At 44.2% G+C, this 27,117-nt stretch overlaps 1 protein-coding gene across 4 annotated transcripts in view; it reads left to right on the top strand.

Annotated features, from left to right (window-relative positions):
• Positions 1 to 27,117, top strand: part of FGF12 (fibroblast growth factor 12) — a 234,912-nt gene that overhangs the window by 51,114 nt on the left and 156,681 nt on the right. The gene's annotated exons all lie outside the window — the stretch shown is intronic.

Raw genomic sequence — 27,117 nt, 5'->3', positions numbered from 1 at the left:
CTAGCTCAGTGCTTGTCTCGCTGTCACACATCCCCAGGCAGGCTTTGGGTGCTGTGTGAGGCACATCTTGCTGTGGCTGGGATGGTGCAGTTGTGTGAGCCAGTCTCTGCTGCAGGTGTGAGCTTGGCTTTGGCTGTTTCACAGGCAGAGTTCAGAGCCTGGGCTCAGAGATGCTGCAGTGGCTGCAGCCCTGTGGGAGCTGTACAGGTCAGGGCCACCAGCCCCACAGCAGCTGATGGCATGTGACTGCAGGTGTGGCTGCCCTAAGGTGCTGTGCAGGCACACCTTGCAGTGTGCAGTGTGTCTTCAGAGTACAGGCTGTTCTTGGAAACTAAACCTGGAATTGGCTTTGCCTTCAGGGGTTTGTAGTGGAACAGCCTGTTATAGCTTAACTACCTGAATTTTGGACTTGGAAAGACTCTTAATCATCTCATAAATCTAATCAGTGCTGTAATTTTTGGAATACTCAGTATTCAGCTTGGAGTTGAAGCCAAGTGTTCTTGGAGAAGATCTAAATCTGTTGGAGAAGGTGGATCCTTGAGCTAGAAGCGTGATAGAGAACAGACAGAACAGACACCTGTCCTCACTGTTGCTGACAGGATTGAAGAGTTGGTGTCCATGCTAAGCAGCTTTTATTTTGTATCTGTAGGTTTGAGGGTGCTTTTAACTCAGAGCACTGCTCACCAGATTAAAAAACATGATTAGAAAACTAGATGTTTAATTATTGTCTCATTAGATACATGAACCTGCTGTACAGAGCCTCCCTGTCCTGCCCTGAAGTTGTTTCTAAAGCTTAAATCTTTAAATATAGGGGTTTTATGCCTACTTTAAAGCATTTTATAGAATTAAAAACCAACTGATTTGCCTGTAATTTGTAGCCCAGAACTTTGTTTGATGATGGTGGAGCTTGAGAGCTGACTTAATGCTCTGTCCAAGCAGGAATGAGCCCCTCTCTGGGAAAGGGGAGTTCTGAGTCTTTCATGCCTGCCTCACTTCATCTCTGCCTGGATTTCCATGACTGTGAAATAACTGAGAAATTGTGGAGCTGTGAAGGTGCAAATAACTGCAGTGCTCTGGGAACCTTTCCTGTGAAGTGGTAGTGAAAAGCAGTTTTATGGCTATTGCTCCTTTTGTGCTTTGTGCACACCAGCCACAATTACCATGACACCACAGGTAGCTGCAGTGCATCTATAATTAGCTGATGACATGGGGAGCACTGGTGAAGTAAACTTTCCTTGGGAATACACCAGCTACTTGCCCAGTCATATACTGGAAGGGGCCTTTTGAGTCACAACTAGCACTACGTGTTCTGTATGTGAAAGGAATTAAGTTTTCTCATCTAGTGCTATAGCCAGCTAGCTGCCCCACTGAGAGAGCAGAAGGGCATTAAAGTGCTGAATTTAAAGCAATCTTTAAAATTACTTTTGTCTAATAAATCATTTCAGGAGCTGGATTTTGCCATATGCCCATGTTCCTGTTCCCACCAGCAGCCTGGTTGATCTCACATGTGGTTTTGCACTATGTCATATCCTGTCACAAAGTTCTCCCTTCTCTCTACCCAGTCCTATCACAGACTTCAATGTTGCTTCATTCAAGTGTGAATGACTCAACATGGGGGAAGTCTTGGAGATGGGGACAAAGCCTGAACAGAAGGATCCTCCCTCTCTTCTCCCTACTGCCAGCCAAGCCATCAGAGCAGATAAATCCATTTTTCCTTCCCTCTCTGTTTGCTTTGAGTTTGCCTGCAGTGTTTCATATGCTGAGCACTGCCTGCATCTCACCTTGCTCTGTTTTGGGGCAGTAGAAATAACCAAGCTTGGATGCTGGAGGGAGGCTGGTGGTTCAGGAGGCTACAAAGGCAATGCCAGCCCTTGGCATCCCAGCACTGTGCTCCTTGGGGTCTGGGAGGCTTCCCCACAGCCCTGCCCTGTTGACCAAAATGGGCTCTAGGCAGGGCAGCAGGAGCTGTGCCAGCCCCTTGGCTGGGTCTGAGGGCAGAACTTAGTGTGAGATTTGGGTGGGAAACCCCAGCAGTTCTCACAGGGCAGATAATATGGCAACTTGCACCCGAAATTACCTTAATATTAATTTTGGTCTGGTCTGCTTCAAAAGTTTTACCATGATATCTCCTCACATGAAATGTGGGGATTGAATTCCATCTCTGTCAAAGGCTGCTCAGTTCTGAGGTACCTGTTTCTGTAGCTTCCCAAGCCCCAGCAAAGGCAGGAGTGTGGGATGCAGGAGAGGTCCTTGTGTTGACAAGCTGGTGAAACACTTGAGTAAACACTTGTTCCTTTGTATGGTCCAGGGGAATCTCTAAATGCTGGTGGCTGCAGAAAAGATGCTAATGAACCAAACCTAGCAGCCTCATTTACCCACATGAAATCACTATCAGTGGATAACTCATTCTCCTGGAAAACACAATAATAGTAATGTAGTATACAGAACACAATGCTGCCCTCTAATAAGTCTGACAGGCAGATAGCAGTGTATATTTAGACTGTATTAGCCAGCCAGAGATTTCAAATGCTTTTATGTGCAGACCCTTGTTGCTCAACTCCTGCTCTTTGCTGGTTGAGCTAAACTAATTAAAGAAAAATGTACTACAGCTGAGAAGTCTGGAAAAGCTAAAAGCAGGCTTTCTAAATGAAATAAGCCTCCTAAATGAGCAGCTTTCAGTACTTTTTGCAGAAATTAAAGTTTATTTGTTTTTCTTTGAGAATGGACATGGCTATTATGCTATGTTTTGTTCAGTATCTTGGGTTCATCAATATGGATCTTTATTGAAGACTATAAGCACTCAAAAAGACCTGCATTACCTGGCTCTTCTGCTCTTACAACATGAAGTGGCAGTTCTGTTGAGACAAAAAGGGTAGTAAGTCATTTAGTGCACGATGTATGGCCTATAGCCTCTGAGCAGTGGTGCTTCTGGTGTTTGTTTAAAGGTTTAAAGCTCATTGTGGCTGAAGTGTGCAGTGCCTGAGGGCTGCCTTCATAGGCTTCTTAGAGCATGTAACCTGTGGAGGACTCTGCTGCTCCTCCTTTGGTGTGTCCCTGCCCCTCTGCTTTGGCTGCTGCAAGCTGCCAGGCACAGGACACCTGAGTCCCTGATGGATGCAACGGGAATATCTCCCATCTCAGCTGCTGGAGTGCTGCTCAGGATCTGCTTTGCTCCAGGCCAGTAAATGTCAGGGCTTTTGTGAGGAGGCTGTTACCAGTAAAATAGTTGCCAGGTGTTGTAGAGCTGTATTTAAAGGGTGGTGGTTGGTTTGAAAGCCTTACAGCTATGGGAGGTAAGTTCCACAGGGCATCCTCTCCTCACTTGCACAGCTCCATAGGGATCAGATATAGGTGGGTTTGGGGTGTGTGCATTGAATTGCTCAGCAAAAGCACCATTTGGATCAGTCTCTTGGTGAAAGACTGTCATGGTCTTGCTGGTGCACCCACACACCTGGAGGAGTCCTTTCCATGTTCTGTGCTATCCCATGAGTTGGAACAGAATCCAAAAATCCAAATTTCATCTATTTTTATGAAGATTGCTTGTTTCTTTTTGGAACATTTTCTTCTGAAGAGCAGATTATCTTTCTGAAGCAGTGGAGTTGTGCTGTTTTCTCTCCAGACTGCAAACAGTTCATGTAGCTGGGCCTGGCCTGATGTGTGCTCATCTGGGTTCAACCACCACAGGGAGACTCGGGTCTGTCTGAATTTGACTTGAGTAGCCTGTCCTTGTCTTCTTGGTGGTGAGAATTGGCTCAGAGTAGGAAATTTCACCTGTGCATGTAAAGCAGAGGCAGTATGTGCCCTGAGGGTGAAGTGTAGAAGCTGTGGGGTTCAGCCTTTCCCTCTGCAGCCGGGGTTTGGAGGATGGATTCGGCGCTCGAAGAAATACTGGCACACTGTGCTGTTGAACGCTGGCCCACCTCAACTGCTGATGGAAAGACAAAATACATTTTGCTCTTGGCTGCCTTCCTTGCTTGCTGATGCTAATAACATCACGAGCTAAGCATTTCAGGGGTCATCTTGAGAGAAGCAGAGACCTGTATCCCCCTGATCGTACCTTGCTGGTGTTGTTACCATTTCAGGGAAGCATTGTCGGGTCAGAGATCAGTGTTTGCACGTCAGCACAGTGGGTGCCAGCTGACTCCAAGGGCTGCTGCACAATGGGAGTCATGATCCAAAGCAGGATGCTGGTGCTTCTCCTGACTGGCAGGTTTCTCCATGCCCACCTCTTAATTTTTGCACTTGTGCAAAGGTCAGACTGAAAACCTGCAGGACTGCAGTTTTCACAACCACATTTATAGGATACAAGGCTGAGGATTACCTGGTCATGTATGTACATCTTTATTGTCCTCTAGGAAGTTTTGCAGTCTCTTCATCATTTTGTAGCACCCCAGGGAACTTTTCTGTCTCTGCCAATTAATTTGCTGTGGTTATTTCAATTTTGTTCACAACCTGCTCAACAAAAACCCCTTAAAGCTAGACTCTTCACATGGAGAGAGGAAAAAACATGAAGCTGCTCTGGATCACAAGTAACAGTAGGAGACATAATGCTTAGCCAGAAAAATTGCATACATGCTTATAAGCTGATGCATTGAAAATGGAAGTGCTTCCTCAGCTGCCTGCCACTGTGAATGTTAAAGATGGTAGAAATAAACTTTAATTTGTTCATTAGTGTGAAAATAACCAACTGCAATGCCAACTTTTATTATACCTCACTCAGGGGTTTTGCAACAACTACTCAATGCCAGTTATTTCTCGATCTGTCATTGTCCCAGACAGCCATCACTTTTCTTTATTCTAGACCCATACTGGGAATTCATGCTTTTAGCCCCTGATTATGGAGACTTTGATCTTGGCTGGACACCCAAGAAAGATGGAAGACAAGAGTAAACACGTGGTGTCACCTGTCACTAGTTCTAAAAACATTTAATTGTGAAAAGAACTTGCAAAGAGCTGTTTAAATGCTCCACTAGGTATGTCCACTGTCTCACTTTTCTCCATGAAAGGAGAAAAGGATTTCCAGGATTGCTTATGATTTCCATGTGTATGCTGCTTCAGTGCAGGACTAGGCAGGTAGTGGAGGGCTGCTGTGCAGTGCTCTGGCTTGGCTCAGGGAGGCTGTGCCATCTCCCCTGCTCATGCTGTCAGGAAAGCTTTGACTCATGGATGTTAATTAACCCCAAATCGTTTTTCAGCCTCTACTGTGGATTTTTTCTTTCTCAGCACTTAGGCTTCTGCATGAAATTGGCTTATTTATCCCACATTCCCCCAGAGTGGAGAATTTTAATTCTGTAAGCACCAAATGTCTCTTTCTTCCTCTCCACAAGGCTTTTTATTGGCCTGCTGCTTCAGATCAGTAATTAGCTACAGAAGGGATGTTTGCAATTGTGTTTTCTACCTGGGGAGGTTGCAGTAGGTGCAGGGTGGCAGCAGCTTAGCCAGTCCATATGCAGGCACCCTATTGCCAGCAGTACTTCTGCTTGTGCTCCATCTCCTGGCAGCTTTCTCTAAGGGTGCTGCTTAATTGCTCTGCTGGAGGTATTTTCATTAATAATGGAATTTAACTTTTTAATGTGCTATTAACTAGATTTCCCTCCCTTAGGCTGATATTAGCTGTGGTGGTTTATGGGGCTTTTCATGTTCACACACATGGAATTGTGTGCACAATTTGTCCCTGTCACTCAGGGTGATGGGTCCCAGGGCTGTCAGTGAAATTTGCCAACTGACCTGAGATAAGGACTTGGATGCTGTGAATGTGAGTTTTTCAGGAAGACTTGATGTTGCTGAACTTGAAAGTGCTGGAGGCTGCCTTGTGAAAGGGAGGATGTCCTGTGCCTCAGTTTTCTCTAGTAATTTTAGTCTAGCTGATAAAATAACTCTGGAGCCTTGATGCTTCAAGCAATTTAAAATGGTGCTGCTTTTGTTAAGGATTTGCTGCCATGCAAACATCAGCAAGCTCATCTGCCCTCAAAAAAAGATGGCTTGATTATGTTTCCTCTTGCAGACATAAGGTAAGGTGAGGATGCCCAGAGAATCAGAGGGACTTCATGTTCCTTGCTGGGAGAGTGGCAGTAGGAGCTGTCCATGTCCCATCTCAGCTGCTTGGCACAGTCCTGCAAGGGACTTGGTGTTTTCTTGAAGAGCTAAAAGCTAAGTCAGTTATGCCAATCAGGAAAGGAATTTTGACTGGTTTCAGGTTCCTTATATTTATTAAAATCTGTTTTTCTTCTCCTGGTTATAAATTAAGGCAGTGCTTTCAGAACTCTTTAATTGGGGCTATAACAAGGCTCATCATATCTGGCAATGATGAATAAGGGGTTTGACTGGAACATATGTTAATGCACAGAGAACAATGATGCCTAAAATAAATGTCCCCAAAGTGCCACGTTTGGCAGTGGCTGCAGGAAATCTGTAGTAAACAATGCAGTGCTGCTGTTGTGTTTTTAAGGGACAACAGAAGTTTCTGGCTGGTCCAAATATTTCATTCTTCTGAGCTCCTGTGTGGGCAGAGACCTGCAGTGAGTGTCTTGCAAGGAAGTTTTCCCAAGTAGCCACTGTCTGAGCTGTGTAAGAGGTTTGTTGTCCCTCTCTATGCAAAAGGCTGTAAGAATGCAAGGCACCTCCAGCAGCAGATGCAGAGACTTTGGGGCTCTGGGTGCTCAGTGGGTTGGAAATATGGGTTGGAATTTGATTATTTATTTAAGGTTTCCAGGCTGCATGTGGTCAAGGTGCTGAGTGTCTATTTTATGCAATATAGATCTGTCTCTGGTACAGGATGCCACCTACCAAAAGATGGCCTTGCATGTTTATTTGCATTTGTGCTATGTAGCCTAAATCACTTGGATGTCAGAGCAAAGTGCTATTTGCACTAAGACACAGCTTTTGCACTGACCTAGTGTTTGTATCACAAGCAGAGCTATTTAAGCATAATTTAAGCCACTTTCTTTTGCAAAATTGTTATTTTTTCCTCTTTTGCTCTTATGTTTACTGCCCTAGCATGTAACAGAATCAAAGAAGTGCCTCGTATTTATCACTTGCAAGGGTTTTAATGTTGCCAGTATGATGGCCTTGGAAAGGCATGTATTAAAAAGCTTGGGGGGTTGTAAGCTTTCTGATTAGTAAGAGATTTATTTCTCATCTGTGGGCACAAAATTTGTTACACATCAATTCATTAAGCAGATTAAATAAAGCCAGCCAAGTTGGCTGTGAGCATAGTGGTGTTTTCACATGAAACCAGAGGGGATGCACAGACAATTCGTTTATCATACATTAGGCAATAAAGTTCAGCTCAAGGCTTATGCCACCCACCACTGCTTTCATTTTAGGGACAAAGAAATCTGAAAGCAGAGGTGAAGTCTGTAAGCCTGTGTTTCCAGAATGGGGGCTAATGCAGAGGACAGGGCAGCACAAGGTGGAGAATGGGGCTGATGGAAGGGTTCTGCTCCAGAAGGCTGCAGACACCTTGCAGGTGCATCCCTGTACTGCACTGGGAGCTGAGCAAGGTGAGGGCAAGGGGAGGGAAGCACTTGGGAGTGGCTGGGGGTCTGAGTTTGTGGGTGGTTTTGCTGTTCCATGAGGGTGTGTTTGCTCACAGCAGCTCCAGCACACCCATGGAAATGGCTCATGGGGCAACATGCCTGAGGATGCTCTCACTCAGGGGTCCCATCCTCCCAGGGAAATAAACACTGCAAACTGCCTGCCCTGCCTCTAACCAAGCCTGCCCAGAGCCTGGGATTATAGGCAGGCTTTAAACCAGACCCTGTAGGCCCAGCTGTGTTTTTCAAGCAAGAATATCCAAGCCCTGTGGCAGTAGCAAAAAGTTTGGCAGATTTTTCTCTCTGAACAAGTAGAGCTGCTGCAGATGCCATAGAGAACATCAGGGTTAGGTTGTAGCAAGACCCTTTCCACAGCTTGGGGTGGACTAGGGTGGGAGAATTATCCATATGCCTGCACCTAGATGATCTTTTGCTTGAAGGAATTTGGAGAATTTTTACCTGGCTACAGATATAAACTTACAGAGTTATGGAAACAATTTGTAAAATTGCCCTGAAGAACTGTGGTTGAGAGTAATGGGAATATAGGATACTGTGAATAAGAAAAAGATAAAAAAACTCCATTAAAAAAACAGCAAAAATCCACCAGAACCCCTCTCCAAGAAAAAGAAAAGACCCTGGCTGCTAGAGGGTTTCCAAACCTCAGCTGGTTGTCTTTGCACTGTGTTTCTTGTTGTTCCATGTTCTGCTTACTAAATCAGCACAGTGCTGTAGGAGGTTTGGCCCAAGGGTCAGATTTTCCTGGTCTGCTAAGTCAGGCCAAAAGTCATGAGAGTGTGACAAACCCTGCCAGATATGAACTGGCCTCCCAAAAGGAGTTGGGGGTTCTGGTGGCACTGATGGGGAGCCTGCCCAGGGCAGAGTTTGGGTTCCTCTGGCAGAGCTGTGCAAACACCAGGGAGACAGAGGTGCTCTTACTGAAGGTGATCTAGAAAAAGAGAGCTGTTTTCCTCTTTTCTGAAAATAGATCTTGCCTAAATAAACTCCTGGTTCTTTAAAGAACACCTGACAACCAGCCTGGCTTTTACAGCACACTGGGACTCAATGCTGAGTGAAGGCTTAGTTCACTTTCAGTGGTTGCTTTCTCATTAGAATTGTGCTAGGGAAATGCACTGTCAGTTCAGCAGGGAGGGAAATTAGACTAATCCTTTGGGGATTTTCTTGTTCTTACTCCAAGATATTGGTTCATTAATGAAACAGAGGAAAAGAGGGGATTTCAGACTTTTTTCTTTACAAAAAACAAACAAACAAACAAAAAAAAACTGTGATAAAACGAGCTTGTAACAACTTTTAACTTTAAATGAAGAACTGATACAAATTAACCAAAATATTTGTTAGTCTTGATTTTTGATCATTGTGGGAAAGGTAACAAGCATGGATCTACATCAAGACCAGAAACCTGAGCTGGAAAATCACCTTAAGACAAACCCAATTTGCTCCCCCAGTTACAGCTTCCAACCCACCACGGCTACTTACACAGCAGAAACAGAAATTCATGATTGTGCTTGCCCACCCACTCATCTGTAGGTATGACATCTGCTCCCAGTCACTGGAAGCCAAAATCTCTGCTTTTCCTCATGCTGTTTCTGTCATATAGCTCTAAGCAGGCTTCACTGGAGATTAACATGTTTAAAAGCTTTTCCTGTACATTATCTTCAGCTGTATTAATTGACAAGTTGTTTAGTTCTTGCTAGTGTTTCTGTGAGCCTGAGCTGCCTAAGAGGGAAATAAATGTCACTGCCTTCTCTAGGACAGCAGGACTTCGTGAGCTTGCAGTTGAACTGAGACATCCCTTGGGATTGCCTTACAGGCAGAAAAAGTCCTGCAGACTGCATATTAAACTTCCTATTTTTAACTTTATGTCAGGTTTAGAGAGCATAGCAAGACAACCCAATTTTCCCCTGAGGATTCAAGCAGAAATATCACTGTCATTTCAGTTCACTACTTGGGGATAATTAATTACCGCTGAGGACAACTAATCGTTTTAAGGAATTTTTTTTTTTTTTCCTTGGGAAGGGCAGGAACAAACACAGGGTAAAAGTCTCTGGCTGACCCCATATTAGGTCAAGTCAAGGCACATGATATACAAAATATATTGATTATTTTCAGCCCTGAACCTTGGGGATTCAGGGTGGGTTTGGTTGTGTTTGGGTTTCTTGGTTCTGTCCTTGATGGGTGAAACCATAACTCAGTTGACATGGACAGTTTGTTCAATTGTGTTTCCTGATTTCAGGTGACTGTGGAGGAAGCTCTGCCTGTGGCAAGGGCCAGAAGGGCTCAAAATTATATAAATGAGTTGTTCATTCCATACTGCTTGGGCAGTTGAGGGTGAAAGGGCCTTGAGTTTCCTGGCTTTCTTCTCCATCAGGCCAGCATCCCAAGCCCATCCAAGAGGTGTGGCTGCAGCTGAAAATCCTTTGCTGTGGGTGTGATGGCTCAGGACTGAAAGATCTCAGAGTGCTTAAACCTCTCTAATAGCAATGCTCTGCTACCTATCAGCCCATCTCATACTGATTGCTGGATGCTCTCTGTGTTGCAGAACCAGCCTCCTAATGACATGGTAAAAAACGAGCTTGATATGAGCTGCCTTTTGCCAAGTTCAGCTGTGCACCCTCTGTGGTCTTGGCAGGCCTCATTGCTGTGATAAACATACCCAGAACTTTATGAAAAAAAAACACGGGTGATTCTTCTTCCAGGACTCTCAGGTGTGTCACAGGTTTACTGGATGAAGACACCAGTGTTCAGAGACCCTGTCCCCTTCCCCACACCATCCATGAATGTATCTTGACAAAAGATCTTTCTTCTGGTGCTACTAGTACCAGCTTTGTGGTGGCAGACTTATTATAATCTGATGATAGTTCTGAGCCCTTACAGTCCTCCTAAATGTCATATGTGAACTTCTAGATCATGTTGGCAGAGCAGGAGCATACTGAACCAGAGGGCACATATGTTCCTAGCTTCAGGGTTTTTCCTGTGAGCCTAGAACCACCTGCTCAGGTCCTAATGTTGTTGGGAATCAGCAAGTTTTTCTCCCTCTTACTCTTTCAAGAACCAAGAGCCCATTCCTAATGCAGCCAAAAAGGCTTTTATGTTGCAAGAGGTAAAAGAAGAAACAGCTGAAAAGTTTTCCTGAACTCTGATAACTCTAGCTCTCCAGCAGGATGTTAGAAGGCATCTGTTTTCCTGTTTAATTGTTGCATTTTGTGAGCTTATGAAAACCACAAAAGTATTTAGGGTTTCTTAAGCTGTTTCACAAACTCTGTAACCACCAGAGGTTGTGCAGTTCAGGTGTTGGGGCATTTTCCTGCCAGCACTGCTGGTGAGCCTGAGGATGAAGAAGGGGGGAAGAGAGATGTAGTGTGCCCAAAGAGGCCTGTCAGGGTCAGATATGCCCTTGAGCCATCATGGTGCATGTCCTAGGCAATCTCACTGGTTTCATGGAGGATTTACTCAAGGGTGATGGAAACCCAGACTTTTTTTCCTTATTGCATATCCATCTTCTCTGACCTACTTGGTCTACAGCATTGAGAGCTATGGTGTGTACACAGAACAATGGGGAAAAGCAAAGAGTCAGTGAAGCCAATTGTAGGAAGGCTTGTTTTGTACAGTAATACTGTAATTACATCATGTTTACAGCTGAGGATGGGTCTGATCCAGCACTGCATGTACAGCCTTTCAGTGCATGGCTGAGCCATACACACTGTGAACTCATCCCAGGGCTTCTAGTGAGGAAAAACATCATGCCCCTCATGTGGGAGAAACCAGGTGCTGCTGGTACTTACCCAACAAGCTTCTCATGCCCATGGTTGCTTCTCTTTTTCTCCTTAGGCCATGGTGTAGGTGTTCATGTAAAGCCACAAGTCTCCCAATGTGTGTAATATCATGACTTCCATAGATATGTACAGGGCAATTATATGGATTGATTTCCAATAAACAGACACTTCAGAGCTAAGTGGAACATGTTCTGGTAATGTGTCAGATCAAGAATGCTTTATAAATAAGTCATAGCTCTGATATGTGGTGTGAGAGTGTCTTATGAATAAGTTAGACTCCCTGGGGTCAAGCATGCTTTCTTTAGGTCATTGTAAGTGTGACAGAAAAGTCAGTTTTCTGCTATACTGTAACTTTCCTGGGGAAGGTGGGATAGGCTGGATGGTGGGATGGAACACGAGCTAGTGGTAGAAAAACCAAATAATGTTGCCTGGACACTTTTCCAGAAAAAATTCTCTCTTGACTGAATAGATGATACTTTGGTTTCTCAGCACAAATCTCAAATACACTTCTTTCTTGGTTTGCACTGTCCTGTGAACCAGCTTGTGTCCTTTCTGGCTTTCTGAATGAGTGTAATGATGGGGTAACCTGGTGGTTTGAAATGTTCTCTGCAAGTGCAGCCTGTTGTGCAGTAATCTCATCTGCAATGGATATTTGGGATTTTGAGATCCAGACGTTTGGAATCATTTCCTGAGGAAGTGCAGAGGATAATCCTAGCAGGAAGTGTGTCTCCAAGTGGAAGGTCCCTTATTTTCAAGGCACTTAAGTAGAAAATGTGACCTCCTGTGTGCCCAGACGTCTGTCACGTACCATCCAGCTGGAGTCCTCTCCTGCCTGGGGAGTTCAGCCAGACTGAAGTGGTGCTTTCACTTGACCTGAGTTGGAGGTGAAGTGCTCCATGGGCAGGGACAGTGTCATTGCTGGGTCTTTGCTTCATTCCTGCAGCAAAGGGCTGTTGCAGGTGCTTTTGCTGCAGCTGACTTCCTCAGCCCTGGCTGCTTTGCTGTTGGCCGCCTGAATTTTGTCCAGAATCTGCAAATACTGCCAACAGATGCAGTAACTATTTTTTTATTTTTTTTTTCCTGCACAGGATTGAGGACAGCTGAGCTTTTACATAAGTGAAGCTCATTCCTGCATGCATGCATGCAGGTCTCCAGTGCTGGCTTGTACTTGCAGCTGGTTCTAGCCCTCCATTAAACAAATTTCTGTGTTCCTTGTTTGTTCTTTTTCCTGTCAAACCTGTGCTGAGCTGACTGAGCAATTTAGCCAGAGTAAATCTGTAAGAAACGATAATAGAGAGCAGCTGTTATTATCTTGAGAGAAACAAAACGTGGAACCTTGAAATACGAGTACCTCAAGGTATTTTTATTTCAAAACCAAGAGAAAATGTTTAGACAGTGGCTGGGCCATAGGGAAAAACAAAACACATTTATAAACAGGGGTCTGATTAAAATCCCCCTCCATCTTCACAACCTGCCATTATGCAAGCCAAGGAGGGGCAAAGACCTCCCTGGCCAGCTGCCCTTTCTTCCTTTGCTTGCTGAAAACCTCATAGTACACCATGTTCATGAACTTCAAGTGCCCTCTTAAAATCCATATTCCTGCTGGGAACCTGCTTTGAAGCCATCTTGTGCTGGTCAAACCTTGCTAATTTCTAGGTTATGTGTATTCTTGGCCATATTTATCTGCACTGAGCTCCCATGCTGTCCTATAAATACCTCGGGGAGGATCATATTCCCTCTTGCATTCTTCTTTGCTGGGTTTAAGTGGGCCAAGCTGCTTTAGTCTCTGTTGTGCAGAGCTCTGCTTGCAGCTGACCCTGCTCTGCTCCTGCTCCAGATGGGCTCTGTCTCACCCAAACCTGAAAATCAAGAAAGCCATTTCTTTAAATATAAAAGTCTTTCAGGTTGATAGGCTTAAAGATCACCATCTTGTCTGGCATAAGGCTGGAGTCTGCAAGTTCAGCATTTGGACTTAAATAGTTTTTCATTTTTCACACATTTTAAAAAAATTGCAGCATACACAGTAAACAGATGATGCTCAGCAGGGCACTGCATAAGCAGCTTTCTGTTGTGCATTGCTCTCAGTGATGGATGAAATTAGCCTTTCAAGAGTTACTGGCAACCTTTGCCAGATCTGTGGCAGGGGATGTTTTTTGGTGATTTCATTTTCAGCTCTTGCACTATCACTGCTTAAAGTGCTTGTTTAGCTCTGCCAACCTTCACAGAGGCTGGGCAATGTAGAAACACTTGGATCCTTAAAGTAGAATCTCTACTATTGTAAATACCTTAAAGGGTTTATGAAGTTCAGATCCAGCTATGAGTCTGGCAAGTGCCAACTAATGGAAGCTGTCACAGGAGCTGGGATTTATGGTTGGTTTTGTCCATTGTCTCTCTGACCATGTCCAAGGGCCAATGCCTCACCAGCCCTCTCACAAAGCAGCCACAGATCAATGCTTCAGTAGGAAAAGTGTCTCCCCAACCTCCAATATTTGGCTTATTCCCTAAAGCAGGGGTGTTATTCTTCATAAAATGTGTCAGCCAGTACCTTTGGATGTTTTTTTCTTATAAATAGATGATCCTTTGTGGATTCGTGCCAGTCTCTTCCAATATAAGGCACTATTACATTGAGTTTCAAAGGCTTTTATAGCTGAATCGTGCAAGGAGAAAATAGGGTGAATTTTGGAAATGCTGTTATCCAGTTAAAAGTCAGACTTCTTTAAAATTATGAATTTTTATTGAAAAAACAGTTGCACATAGTATTGTGCAACACATTCAATGAAGGCTGAGATTTTTGTAATACAAGGTTTTCTTTGGTTGTTTAATAGACAACCAGAATTGCATGAATTTATTAAGGCTCATGTTAATATCCTTAGTTCCACTTTGTTACTAAACCTTAAATTAAGCTTAAATAATTGGTAGAATAAAAGATTACCAGGAACATGGGAGTTAAATGATTTCTGATACTTGTGTGGAATGAGTGAATGTGAATGAGGCAGCAGAGCAGCAGTTTTGAGGTGACTGCTTTCCCAAGCTGGTGTAAGCATTACATTACTGTTAATTAACATTTTTGCAGTGCTTTGAAAATGTAAATTGCTCCAGGAATGTTAAGTATCATTATTATAGCAGTCTTGAAAAGTAATAGCTTAATCTATGAAATTGAGTCCATTCTTTAGAATTACAAGTGGGACCATGATGTGGCTGCTAGAGTAGCAAACTCCAGGACATTTGGTTCAGATCTTGGGGATTTTTAGTGGGGTCTGTCTGAGGTCAGCTTGTGGCTGTTTCCTGCTGAGTGTGAGTGACCTGGAGGAAGGGTGAGGAAGATGAGGACAGTCCTTCATGGAGAACCATCGAGTTGCTCAGTGATTTAGCACAAGGAGTGCTGTGAGGAGTGTTATTGCAAAAGCAGGGATTTGGACACAGAGCTGACAGTATGCAAAGGCACAGGGCCACTCACTCACTAGCCAGGTGCAGCAGAGCCCTCTGGACTTGACCTGAGGACAGTGTACCCATCCCTTGTGCCTGTGGTAGGGGAGTGATGGGGCAACTGCTGCTCCAGAACCAAGTCCAGCCCAGGCAGCTCTGTGCTGGGAACTGAGCACAGCAAATGCTGTCTGTGGGAGGGCAGGCACAGAAATGTGGAGAAGTAGGAAGGTGAATATGTTTTCTCTGAAATTAGCACTGGTGAGATCTCTTGTAAAATACCTGAGGCAGTTTCTGATACCTGTAATTAGAAAAAAAGAAACTGGGGGGAAAAACATATCAGAGGTAAGTCAGAGAATAGCATGTGAATGATCATAAGGCATGACTTATAATGAGAAGCTGTAGGAATTTGATTAATTGAAGACTGATTTGATCTGTCTGATATCTAGATGGAGAACAGTTTTTAATGTACTGCAAGATCTAGTGGGTGAAATGAAAGGTGGGCACATTCTGACCAGAAATAAAATTAGGTTTAACTGAGGAGCTAATTAGCCATGGGAACGGTATCTGATGCTGAGGATTATGGTGACCTCTTCATCTCTACAAATGTTAAAATGAAGATTGAATGCTTTTCTACTCCAGCTTTCATCAAAATTGATTCAGGACTATGTCTTGGTCTGTGTAAGGGACAGGACCCAAACAGGTAACAAGGGTGCCTGTGCTGGTTTGGGCAGGTTTAAGGGGGAGTGTTGTAATTTCAAGTACCATCAATGAAGTTGAAGCTCTAGGGGTTGTTAGAAGGCAAAATTATGACTGAAATTGCCAGGGTCAAGGTTTTTCTGATGCTGACTTATAAGAGTGTGGAATCCTCCAAAGTCTCATGGTTTCGACTGGAGTTTGCTCAGCAGCTGTGAAAATGCAGCACTCAGCTGGAAAACCAGCGTCTCCAGAACTGGAGGTCAAGAAGAGCCCTGTCTTCAAACCCACATCTACAAATTTTGCCTTTCCTCTGCTGTGAGGACAAGTTAGGTTCCTGTGAAACAGGAGTTAATGTTGGCTGTTGTCTCCCAAGGACACCTGTGTGACCTCATGGACTTTTGGAACAGGTCTCACAGAAGGGTGGCTGCACTTGCTGCCGGCGTCTGATGCTCTGGGTGCTGCCTGGTGCAGAGCTGCTGTCTGGCCAGGAAACACGAGGGCTGTCTTGCAAAAACAAAAAAAAAAACCAGTCAGGATTTGGTGCATGATGTCTGGAAATGCTTCTGTGTAAAAACCAGAGGAGAGGATGTGAGAGTGTTGCATGCTAGCATTGCTCCAAGCTGGGCAGAGCAGGACTCTGAACATGCAGTGCTGCAGGGGGGGACTCAAGCATCACTTCTTCCTGTTTTCCTGGAATTTTTTAAATTTGCTTTTGATTTTTTTTGTTTGTGGTTGAGGTTTTTGTTCGGTTTGTTTTTTATTTATTTGTTTTGTTGGATTTTTTGCTTGTTGCAGCTTTTTATTTGTGTGTGTGTGTGGTTTTGTTGTTCTGCAGTGTTTTGTTTGAACTGTAAGCTCTGTTATTAATACCAATTCCACCAAAACAGTTTAGTAAGAATGATCTAGTGTTTTGCAACAGTGGCATTTTTACCTAAGTAGGTCTTGGTAACACCAGAATGGTCCCTGGTGAAGGGGGGGACCCTTTGGAGTCTGCAGCCTCTACAAGGAGGGAGATGGTTTGAGGCAGGTCAGCTGGGCAGGGATGGGAAGGTGTTCCTTGCATTAGTGTGCATGTTCACCAGTGCACAGTCAGAGGATAAAGGGGATTTATGTTCTTGAAGTTCCTCTGGTTTGCCTGAACTCGCCTCTGTCATCACAGTATCTGCTAAGTGAGGGACAGGGCTCTAAGTGCTCTCTGCTGTGGTGCAGCAGACAAAAAACTAGTTGTCACCAGAAAGTGACAGTATCAAAATGAGAAGCCGTGTGCTCAAAGTGCTTTTATTTGCATACAAACTGCCTAACCCAGTATTAATGGATACATCTTGCATATACTGGAACCTAAGCATGACCAGTCACTCCAAATGCACAGGCATCAAAATCTGACCTACTCAAAGTCACACGTTGAAGCGGGAAGCAAAAGCCAAGAATAGATTCAGGGTCCTGAACTTCCCCAACCTCGAGAATGGGAGCCAAATTTCATCTCTCACTTGTAATTATGGTCAAAGCTTGGGCTGGAAATGAGAAGCACTGATTTCTGTTTCTGCTCTGCAGTAGATTTACTGTATGACCTTGGAGGAATACGTGTCCTCCTGTGTCTCAGTTTACCTCCCACTAATGACAATTGTACACAGTAAGCTTTAATGGGCTGTTGCTGCACCTACTGAATTAATGGCTCTTCTTGCAATGGGAGGAAGACCAGATGCACTGTTTGAAGTGTCTGGATGAAAGATGATACAGAAGGGAGACAGGTACTGTTTGTTCTAACATATGGGCCCAGGTATGAGCCACATATGCTCAAGAGTGGGTGGCCCACATGGACAGTAAGGGATCACAATTCAGCTGGAGAACAGCAGCTGTTTTAACCCTCCTTGAGCTGCTGCTGTGTGTGTGTGGTCTCACCTGGTCCAGGTGCTGCTGGAGCACCTGGGGGAAGGTGGGAGTAGGGGAGTGGAATTTGTAAGGAATCCAAGACCCAAATTCATCAAAAATTTACTGAGACAGGTGAGTGCCACACCTTGATGTTATGTGTGGTTGAGTATGTGGAGAGTTCCTGGCTGAGCAGGGTTCTGTCCTGTGCCTTGTTTTCTTTGAGCATTCCTCCAAACTAGTTGTCTTTTAAGTATGCAGAAACTACTTGCAAAGATAAAGCTGAACTCTGACTCACCATGGTTTATAAAGCTGAGCTAGAGGAGTTATCAGTCCTAGCACCATGTAAATGAGTGCAGCACCTCTGGCTGCTCTGTGTTGCCTCCTGTGCATTGCACTGGTCTGGCTGAAAGGGTAAGCTAATGTTGCAAAGTTTATCTGATGTGTTTTGTGGTGACTGGTGTCACCAAGTGGAGTATTTCAGGCAAGTGGAATAATGTTTCTCTGTTCTGTTAGTAGATTAGGTGTAAGCACTGCTATCAGTTTACACCTTTTGTGCTGATTCTTTGTTTCCTAGGCCAAGGGTAATAAATCACCATCTGATCTGCTGACCAACAAAAAGTCTGTTCAAATAACTTATCCCACAAAGACTATTGCTGTGCATTTTACTTCTCAGTTTTCCTAAACCTGATTAAGATCAGTACTACCTGATTTGGAGTACTGAGGTTGGTCAGGTCTCAGTGCATCAGTACCTCCTCACTTCTAGCACTGAGGTCTCTAGAGCCTTCATTTATTGGTGAATTGTTGCTTTCCATGCTCAGCAGGGGACTGTGGTGCCTGACAGACATGCAGCTACATCCAAACCTGTGTTACTGCTCTGGTTTGTCAGAAGCTAAAGTAGATTCCTTTGATTTTACCAGATGCATAATTGCATGCTAAAGAAATCCTCCATCCTAAAAAGCAGAAGTTGGAGAGGGCAAAGGGAGGTTTAAGCCTCCAAAGTTCCTGTGTCAGGTAGTGGTTAATGTGCTCCATTCCTCCTATCCAGGAGGAAGGACAGGATTGTTCCTTTGCCATTATGAGGCTTTGCACATTCACATACACCCTCACCACCACTTTTTTTTTTATTCTAAAATGATTTTCTCATAAAATTGCCCTTGATCTCCAGCCTTGAGACACTGATACATATTTATAACCCTTCCTCTGTACTTTCTTCTCCCTTGACTTAACCAAATTCCAGTCCTTGTCTGAGTTGGGGATACAAAGCACAAGCTGCAGCCTGAGTGGGGTTGAGGACTGGAAGGACTCTCCTGCTCTGCTTTTACTCTGTTCTGCTTTGAGCTCCAGATATGTATAGGGGCACTGTTTTGCTGCCTGCTAATGAAGATATTCAGTGGGATGTAACCAGTTTTATTCAAATCCCTCTAACTCCAGGACACCTGGCTGTCACTGCACAGTTATCTGAGGTTCTCTGTGGGCAAACAATAAATGGCAAAGTCCCCAAATTCTGCCTCCACGTTCTTTCCAGTGATATACTCCTAAGAGATTGCAGAGCAGAGGCCAACTCTCAGCCAGTGTTGACTGTCACAGCTCCATCACTTGATTCAGTTTGCCCTCACAAAGGACTTGTGCTCACTGTTTGGTGATGAATGAGAAATTGGGGTTTGTCAGACAGCTCCCAGTCTCTGGATCACACTGGGGAAACTGGAATCATGCACCCCCAAGCAGTGAGCAAAGCCTACACAGTGTCTGAGGCTCAGGCTGTGGCAGTGAGGGTGCTGACAGTCTCACAGCTTTCTCTGAAAGGATCCCTCTTCTCCCTGAGAAGCAGAGCACAAAGCAGGACAGCTGCCCAAGGCCAAGCCTTGGGTTATAATTCAGCAATTCCTGCACCATAATCCCAGGGACTGTTAAAGCTGTGTGCTGGTTTGGTGGGAGGCTGTTAGGAAGAGCTGTAAAAGCATGTTTTACACTCTGCCCTTGGATGCAAAATCCATATTCTGTGGGTAGTGAGCATTTGTATTCAGATGATTTTCCAAGCTCTGATGTTGAATGCTGTGGAAGAAAAAAGTGATTGCTATTGTTTTTTCAGGAAAGACAAAGTACAGGGTGGTCTACTGATCTTTCTGAAAGCTACTCTGGAGATGTGTTTATTGGGTTTTTTTGCCTGTTCTCTGCTTGTACTGAGACGCAGCATTCTGCTTTCTTTCACTTGCTGTTGTTGCAAGACAAAACCTGATTTTCTGCACAGGTGTCAGCGAAAGGCCTGGTTATGGTTTGGCAGGTGAATTTCTATCTGCTGGTCTTTGCAACTTAAATTCTTCTGGTGTCTGCTAGATATGAACCATATTCACACAGACAAACATTGCCTGCCTTTAAGAGTGTCTGGGCTTTGGGGTTTTTTTGGTGGTGTTTTTTGATGCTGTTCATGCAGGGCATGCCTTTTCCTTTTCTATCTGACCTCTCCATGTCAGGGCCTTGGTTTCCTGTCCTGTGGGTATGAAAGAAAACATCCCTCCTGAGCTGTGCTGCAGAGCTGTCAGCATGGGGTGTCAGGAGCTGCTGCATGGGTGTCACACTTTGCATTGCAGTGTGATGGAGCTCCAGTGGAGCTTCTTTTCCTGGCAAGGCTTCTCAAGGGGTGCTGAAGGGCAGGGCAGCCTATGAAGGCATGGAGGGCTTTGCATCGTGGGCTTCCTCCACTGACACAACACATCTTTTGATGGTGCAGTGATAATTCAGGCCAGGTGCTGAATGGGACACTGCAGCTGGTGCCACGGATCATCTGTTGAGTGCTGGCTGAGCACACTTAGGGCCATCCCACTGAGCTCACCAGCTGTGCCAGTTAAGTGGCTGCACGCTCCATCCACTGCCTTCTGGAAGCCATGGAAGTGATCATCTCCTCTGGGAAGACAATTTCTGAGCTTCTCCTGTGGAGCAGGTGTGAACTGTGTAGAAGTGGGGTCATCTTTAGTTAAGTGCCCTCAGCATCAATCAGCCACCAATATTTCATCTCCCTTCCTTGGTGCCTTTGAAGGCATCTGACATCCATCAAATGCAGCAGTCTCCAGATGGCCCCAGCATATGGTCCATGTCTCGGAATAGCTGAAACCTAAATGCTCGCCTCCTTGGGAAGCTGCAGCCCCTTGCTGAGTCTCAGCATCCAAGGGAGATGCCTGCTGCTTTAATCAATGTGTGTTCCATTTTTTTTCTGCTTTGTCATAGTCATAATAATAAGCAAGTCTCGCTTCAGCATCCCTGGCTGCAAGAACCTTTCTGTGCTCGAAATACTAAATGCGTGTCAGTCCCTTTCTTTCCTCTTGTCTTTTCCCTCATCACTAGGACCCTACTGATCTTCTGAATTCTCACAGCACTAATTACCCTCTTCTTCCCTCCTGCTCCTGCTGCTCTTCCTGCCTTCCTTCTTCTAATCTCTTGTTTGTGTAATTCACCAAGGGTGAAGGCACAGTAAATATCAATAAAGCTATTCAAGCCTCTCATGATGTCTCTAAGGGCTGCCCAAGGGGAATGGCAATTAGTGACAGCTGATTTTGTCTGTCCCACTTCACACCTAAGTTTATCTCAGTCTATCATCTCTTCATTCCTTTGTCCTCACTCTGTTTTGCATTGTGAAATGGCAAACCAATTCCTGAACCTTCTGGAATAGGCCTCCAAAAATGTACTCATTTATATATTCTGTCTGATTTGATGCTGTAGTCGTACTGTGGGCTACCAGCATAAGTACTGGGAGTTGGGCAGAAAATAGTCTTGGACCTATAATGACTATTTTCCTTGTCCCAGTTGAAACCTTTTTGGAGGGAGAGTCTCCAGAGGAAGACACAATTCTGTAACTCCTGCTCCCTATCAAAGCAACAGGTCTTTTAAAAATAATTCTAAAAAATAGATTTTTGGAGCTGGATAGAAAAAAGTCCTTGCACAAGAACTTCAGATGAAAATCTTCCACTAATTAAGTAAATATTCCAGGAAAAAAGAGGGTGTTCCTTTAAAAGTGGCACATGTGACAATATGTGATGATATTGCTGCATTTGGGATATGTAAGTGGTTAGGATTTGTACATATTTGCTTTGTGTGCAGAAGTATTTGGTCAAAACTTACCTAAATCAGAATTACAGTTAAAATTCCCATTGAAAAAGGGTCCATCTGCCAATCCAAGCCCTGAAGAGTTGTTTGTGCTGTAGTAGACCTCTGTCATCCTGCAAGGTTCATAAACATTATGAAGTTTACCTTGTGAGTGATGTAACTCTGTGTTGCAGATGTCAGAGGCTGAAAAATTTCCTGGGACTTGTGCCCTGATCCCTGATGGCCTCACCCTGCTGAGCTCTGCACAGGTTTGTTATTGCAGAGCTGATATTGCCACTCTAATGGGCAGTTTACTGGTGTGAGATCTGGCCTTGTGTACTCATCTGTGTAATCTGTGGCTCAATTAATTTAGCCTGTGGCATCCATTCAGAAGCCCATTGCTTTTTATCTGGCTTGGTGGTAGTTCTCTGCCCTGTGTTTGAAATCAAGGCAGATGCTTCCTGGACTGTCCCTGATATTTTTAAGGTTTTGAAAGTGGAGAGAAGAATGAGATTCTGCAATGTGGGAAGGAGTTACTGATACCTTGGTTTCTCTTTCATTTTCCATGAGAATTCATACTTTTTGAAGATCCAAAGTCAAGGGAAACTGTCTCACTTATTCCAGTCCAGGTTAGTTATGGTTGCACAGAGATATGGGTTGAAAGTCCTGAGTGTTCATGTCCCACCCCTGTGACACCAGACTGTCAGAGATGATGTGCAGCCTTTGTCTGGAATGTCTCTGGGCTGAGATTTTGCTTTATTATACCTGTTTGCTGATGCTTATCCTCTCTGCTGCCCCTGCCAGCAGGGACTCCTGTTAGCATCCACTGCTTTGGTTAATTAAATGGGATATATCCAGTTTATGTTAGTTAAGGCACCAAAGAGCCTCCAGTAGCTTCCCAGCAGGCCCCTGCAGCTGTCCCCATCTCACCTTCTCCCTTCCCCAGAGGTACCAACACCTGCACGAGTGCTGGAGAGTGAGCAGTTCCTTTGTGTGCAGATGGCAGTGTATGCATGTCTCTTGTAAATTATTTACCAGTCTTGTGTGCAGGAGGTATTGTGTCAGTGTTGGGATTAATTAATTAATTTAGTCTTGAAGTTAGGATAGAGTTCATGATGAGAAAGAGGACAGGGCAGCATCCTCCTTGGCTTTGTAGGACAGATGGGGTTGATGGAGCAGCAGCTGAAACAGGCCAGGAAAGTGTCTGGAGTGTTTCTGCATCCCCAGACCCATGTTTTCCCTCTGCCTAAATCCCTGCTGCTCCCAAAACCACATCCCTTCCATTTCCCCCCTTCCCTTGCAGCTCAGTCTCCTGTCTCTGCCCCACATCCCCCTGCCTGCAGCAGAGCTGCTGAAATAGATCCTTTGCCATGAATTGGTGTCCTTTGTGAGCAATGGGAATTGCAGGAAGCACCACCAGCCTGGAGCCTTCCCTGCACATCATCACATCTTTGTCACCAAAGGCAGATGCCTTTTATAATTGCTGCTGATAATGGCTTTAAGACACATAGTCTACAAGATGTGAGGGAGTACTTAGCAGAAGGAGAGAAAACTCTTTCAACCATATGGCTGCATCAGCACTTGTTTGATGCCAAGGTTGGCTCTTGGTTAAATTGGGATCCCACTTTGTATGCCTACGTCTGTTGAATAAAAAAGTTTGAGTTGGGGCCATGAAATTATTAACTTTTTTCATGTTTATTTCCATGCTTTCTTTCTACCTGTAAAGCTTAAAAAAAATTGACTATAGGTGTAATATTTTGGGCTGTGGTACTGCACTAAGATGAGTCAATTCTGTCTCCACTGAGAAGCAGGAAGAAAATCTCTGTGGCTGTCATGCTCTACCTCCTTTCCTAATTGCTGTGAACATACATTTCTGAAGATGCCCTCCCCATTATCTCACACACCAAATGATTTATCCTGTGCTTTGAAGAGCAGCACTGGTGTAAGGGAGTACACCACATCTCTGGAAGGCACAGGAGGGTTTCAAGGGTGCCAAGCTCCCTATTTCTGTGGTTATTCTCTGTGCATGTATTGGTATATTGATGGGTGCAAATAAAAGCTTGTGGTTTTTCATTGAGAACTTGTTTGGTCTGTTCAGGAAGATGATGCATTATGAAAGAGCAACCTTTGTTCTTTTCTTATTCAAGGGGGAATTTAAAGCACAAGAAAGCTGTTGCTTGTACAGACAGATACTGGGAAAAAAAGAAAGCCCCAAACAAAACTGTTCTGGAAAACCTCCTAAAGTAAAACTGGGACCTAGGGAAAAGGAGTGGTGGGAGGTGTGAAGGGAATTTTGACACAGTTTATTCATGTAGATGTGGGGTCTGGGACTGTGAATACAGGAGGTGTTTTCTGTGGATGCTCTGGGTCAGTTTTGTGCCCACCATGTGGTGTGCCAGACTGGCTTAGTGGCTTGGGTGGTCAGAGGTTAAACTGTAACTCACATTTCCAGTGATGCAGAGCCTTGTGCCTGTGTTTGAGACTGTGTTAAACTGCATGGATGTAGCCAGTGTGTTTTGTCCCCAGATTTCCGATTTAAGTCTTTTTTTTTTTTCTTATCCCACTTTCTCTTTAAAATTCTCATTTGCAAAGCTTCATATCTCAGTTTTTACCAGTTCAAAAGTTATAATTAAATCAGCCAGAAAAAGAAGAGTCTGAACACTCAGCATATCTGAGATGGGATCAATTTAAGACAAAAAGGTTTTAATGCATTAGAAGAGCTTTGGGTGTCATCAGTCTCAGTCTGTGCTTTCCCCTCTGCCTGACATGAATGCACTTGGAGCTGCTGTTGAAAGCACACTCAGTGTGATGTTATTGTGGAACTAGGAGCCAGTGCACACTAAATTCAACAGACAGGATTGTGAATTGGATTTTCTTTCTCCTTCTGATGTTTTATATCTTCATTAAAAATAGAATCATACCTAATATCAGCAAATGGCAAAAGTGTGAATCAGAAGCTTATAGATAGGACATTTTGAAGATACTGCATTTCTTATGCAGCATTTAATCTGAAATACCATAAGAAAATCCTGTATTATCTCCTCTCAGAATTTGCAAGCAGGGCTTTGAACAGAAATAGAGTTTTAGTAGAGGCAAGTATCAGTTCTCCAGGTAATCTGATCAATCCTTTCCTGTTACACCACGTGCTCTGCAAATGCTTTTTTCTCACACAGTTTTGCTTAGTGGGAAATGTGAACATTTTTGCCCAGCCAGCCATACTATTGTACTTCTTCCAAGCTGGGGTCCAATGGCATGTTTTTGTAGAGAATGTCATAATGAAATAAGGACTGTGAGGTTCTTAGCACTCCACTGTTCAGCCTGACACAAAAATCTGAGTCCTCCTTTTAGCAGGAGAATAAGCTTTTGCTGGCAATGCTGTCAAAACCACTTCAGTTGCATGTTGGCTGGCTGAAGGGAAAACCAGACCTGTCCAGAAAGATTTTATGGTGAAGTTCAGTGGCCAAGCACTGAGTTTAGTGCCATTTCAGTCTCCCCAAGAAATGTAGGGTGTTAGTGTAGGCAGATTGAGCACCAGTGCAAGCAGGGCAGTATCAGTACAGCCTGCAGACCAACATGAGTGAAAACTGGGTCTAGGACTGGATATTAAGCTGGTGGTAAGAGTTTCACTTGAGAGTCTTTATTACTACAGTGATGCAAATGTGCAAGGACTAAATTAGTTGTAAAGACTCTCTTCTTGCTGTGTGTTTTGAGAATTTTCTGGCAAGGTAGCTTCCATTGTGATGAGATCTTAGAAGTTTTACAGGAGAGGACTCCCAAAGAGCTCACAGAGCCAGTCTCTGTCCCTCATGCCCTGTCCATGCCTGCTGCTCCACATGGGCAGGGCTGTGCTCCATTGCAGCCTTAGCTCTGTGTGCCACTGTTTGCAGGATAAGACAAAGGGTAAATGGGACAGGTATGATGTGTAAGAGTGCTGTGTGTTGTATTGCTGCTAGTTTTTATCTTTTCTAAGGCTTGTTCTAAACCCTCTTTGTCTAAATTCCTGCTGTCTGAGTCACCCAGACCGGCACCATGAGAACACATGAGATCTAACCACTGTTAGCAGACTTTTGCTTTTATTATCCTTTGGTCCAGATTTCATATAGTTCTCACTAATTCAGATCTGAATATGAATGCCTTTGTCTTCCCACAGCACTTCTGTGCAACTTCTGTTATACAAACTTGAGTTTAACTCTTTCCCTTCTGTTGATTTGATCATCTTTCTCTGCTTACTATTGATTATTCACTTTGACCCTGCAAGAACTAAAAAGACTAGGAAAAAACAGGCTTGTAAAGGTGGATATTTCTTGAGTGGGAAACCATGTATCCCTTTTGTCTTTATAATTTTTTTGTTTCTTTATTAGAATGTTGTCAATATCTCTCTTGTCTCATGTCTCTGTGCCCCCAGAAAGCCAGTCCAAGCTTGTTTTGTAAAATTGCCAGTCAGTTGCACAACAACACGTGCTCTGTTTTCTGTAGATAGGGAGTGTTTTGCCAAGAAAGGGCATCTGCTGGGCAAGGAGGACTTGCTAATGTACAATCTCCTTCTGGCCTCTGTCCCTGCCTTCAGGGCTTGACACAATGTCCTGGAGGATTCAGGAGCAGCAAGGCTGGAGAAGGGCTCAGGATCTCCTAGCTGAGCTTCTTGTTCCCTGAGCAAAACGTGTGTCAGGCTCCTTTCCATCTGTGGTAATTGTGTGTTTGTGCAGACATGTCACTATGGGGAAGGTTGTTACCTTCATTGCATCCAGTCATTACATAAAAGACTGTGGATGAGGAGCTGGAGCTACTCAGGAGTTTTAATTGTGCCCTGATGTGACGTTGTTGCCCTGGCCTTGCACACTTCTGTGGGTGTATTTCTGAAGGAGGTGGCTTTTGTTGCTCCAAGCTGATGACTCCTCTCAAGAAGTTGTTCTCTCCATCAAGGTGACATTCTGGAATGACAGTGTGGCACGTCACTGAGGAGGAGGAGAAGTGCTCAACAAGGAACTGAGACTTCAATGTGATGTTTCCCTGTATTGCCAGACTTCTGCAAGGGGAATGTTTGTGATTCTCCAGGGTTTTCCATGGCATCACTCCTAATAACCATCCTTTTAATCATAGAGAGAAGTTGTATCCTCTTAACAGCTGTACCTTCAAACAGACTGAGAAAGGACCCATTTTAGCTCCCTGTCTTGTCCCAGGATGTCTCAGACTGCAGGTCAAGGAGAACTTGGTTGAATTATTTGTAATAACAGATTAATTTACATTAAATGTCCAGACATATAGGACAGATGGTGAATCTCAAACTGAGATACCCATGCTCTGACTACCCTATCAAGGATACTCAATGCTTCCAAAGTATGTTGTTCCTTTGAGGTCTCCTAACCTCAGATACAAGAGAATGAAAACACCTTTATATATATTGGTACTTCATTTAAAAAGGTCTGTAAACAGATCTTGCCCAGACTGTGCTCTTGTTCTGAGTGTCTGCTGCTTCACATTTGTAATTCATGCAGAGGCTGTAATGGAGGAGTGAGCTGCTGGGCTGGATTTAAATGATGCCACAGATTTTTCATAGCACTGCAAGAGAGTGATACTTCTGGCATGTTCAGCTTTGGTGTTTTGAGGAGCCTGAGAGCAAATGTGTCTGTTGTTGGTGGGGCAGGGCTGATAATCAAGTTCTCTAGGGAGGCAGAAGCTTTTTCCCAGAACTGGAAGTCTGCAAGAACCTTTCCTCTACCTCC

Source organism: Erithacus rubecula (assembly GCF_903797595.1).
Source record: "Erithacus rubecula genome assembly, chromosome: 11".
Lineage (NCBI taxonomy): Eukaryota > Metazoa > Chordata > Aves > Passeriformes > Muscicapidae > Erithacus > Erithacus rubecula.
The sequence above is the reverse complement of the archived record's forward strand: the minus strand, read 5'-3'. Positions and strand labels throughout refer to the sequence as shown.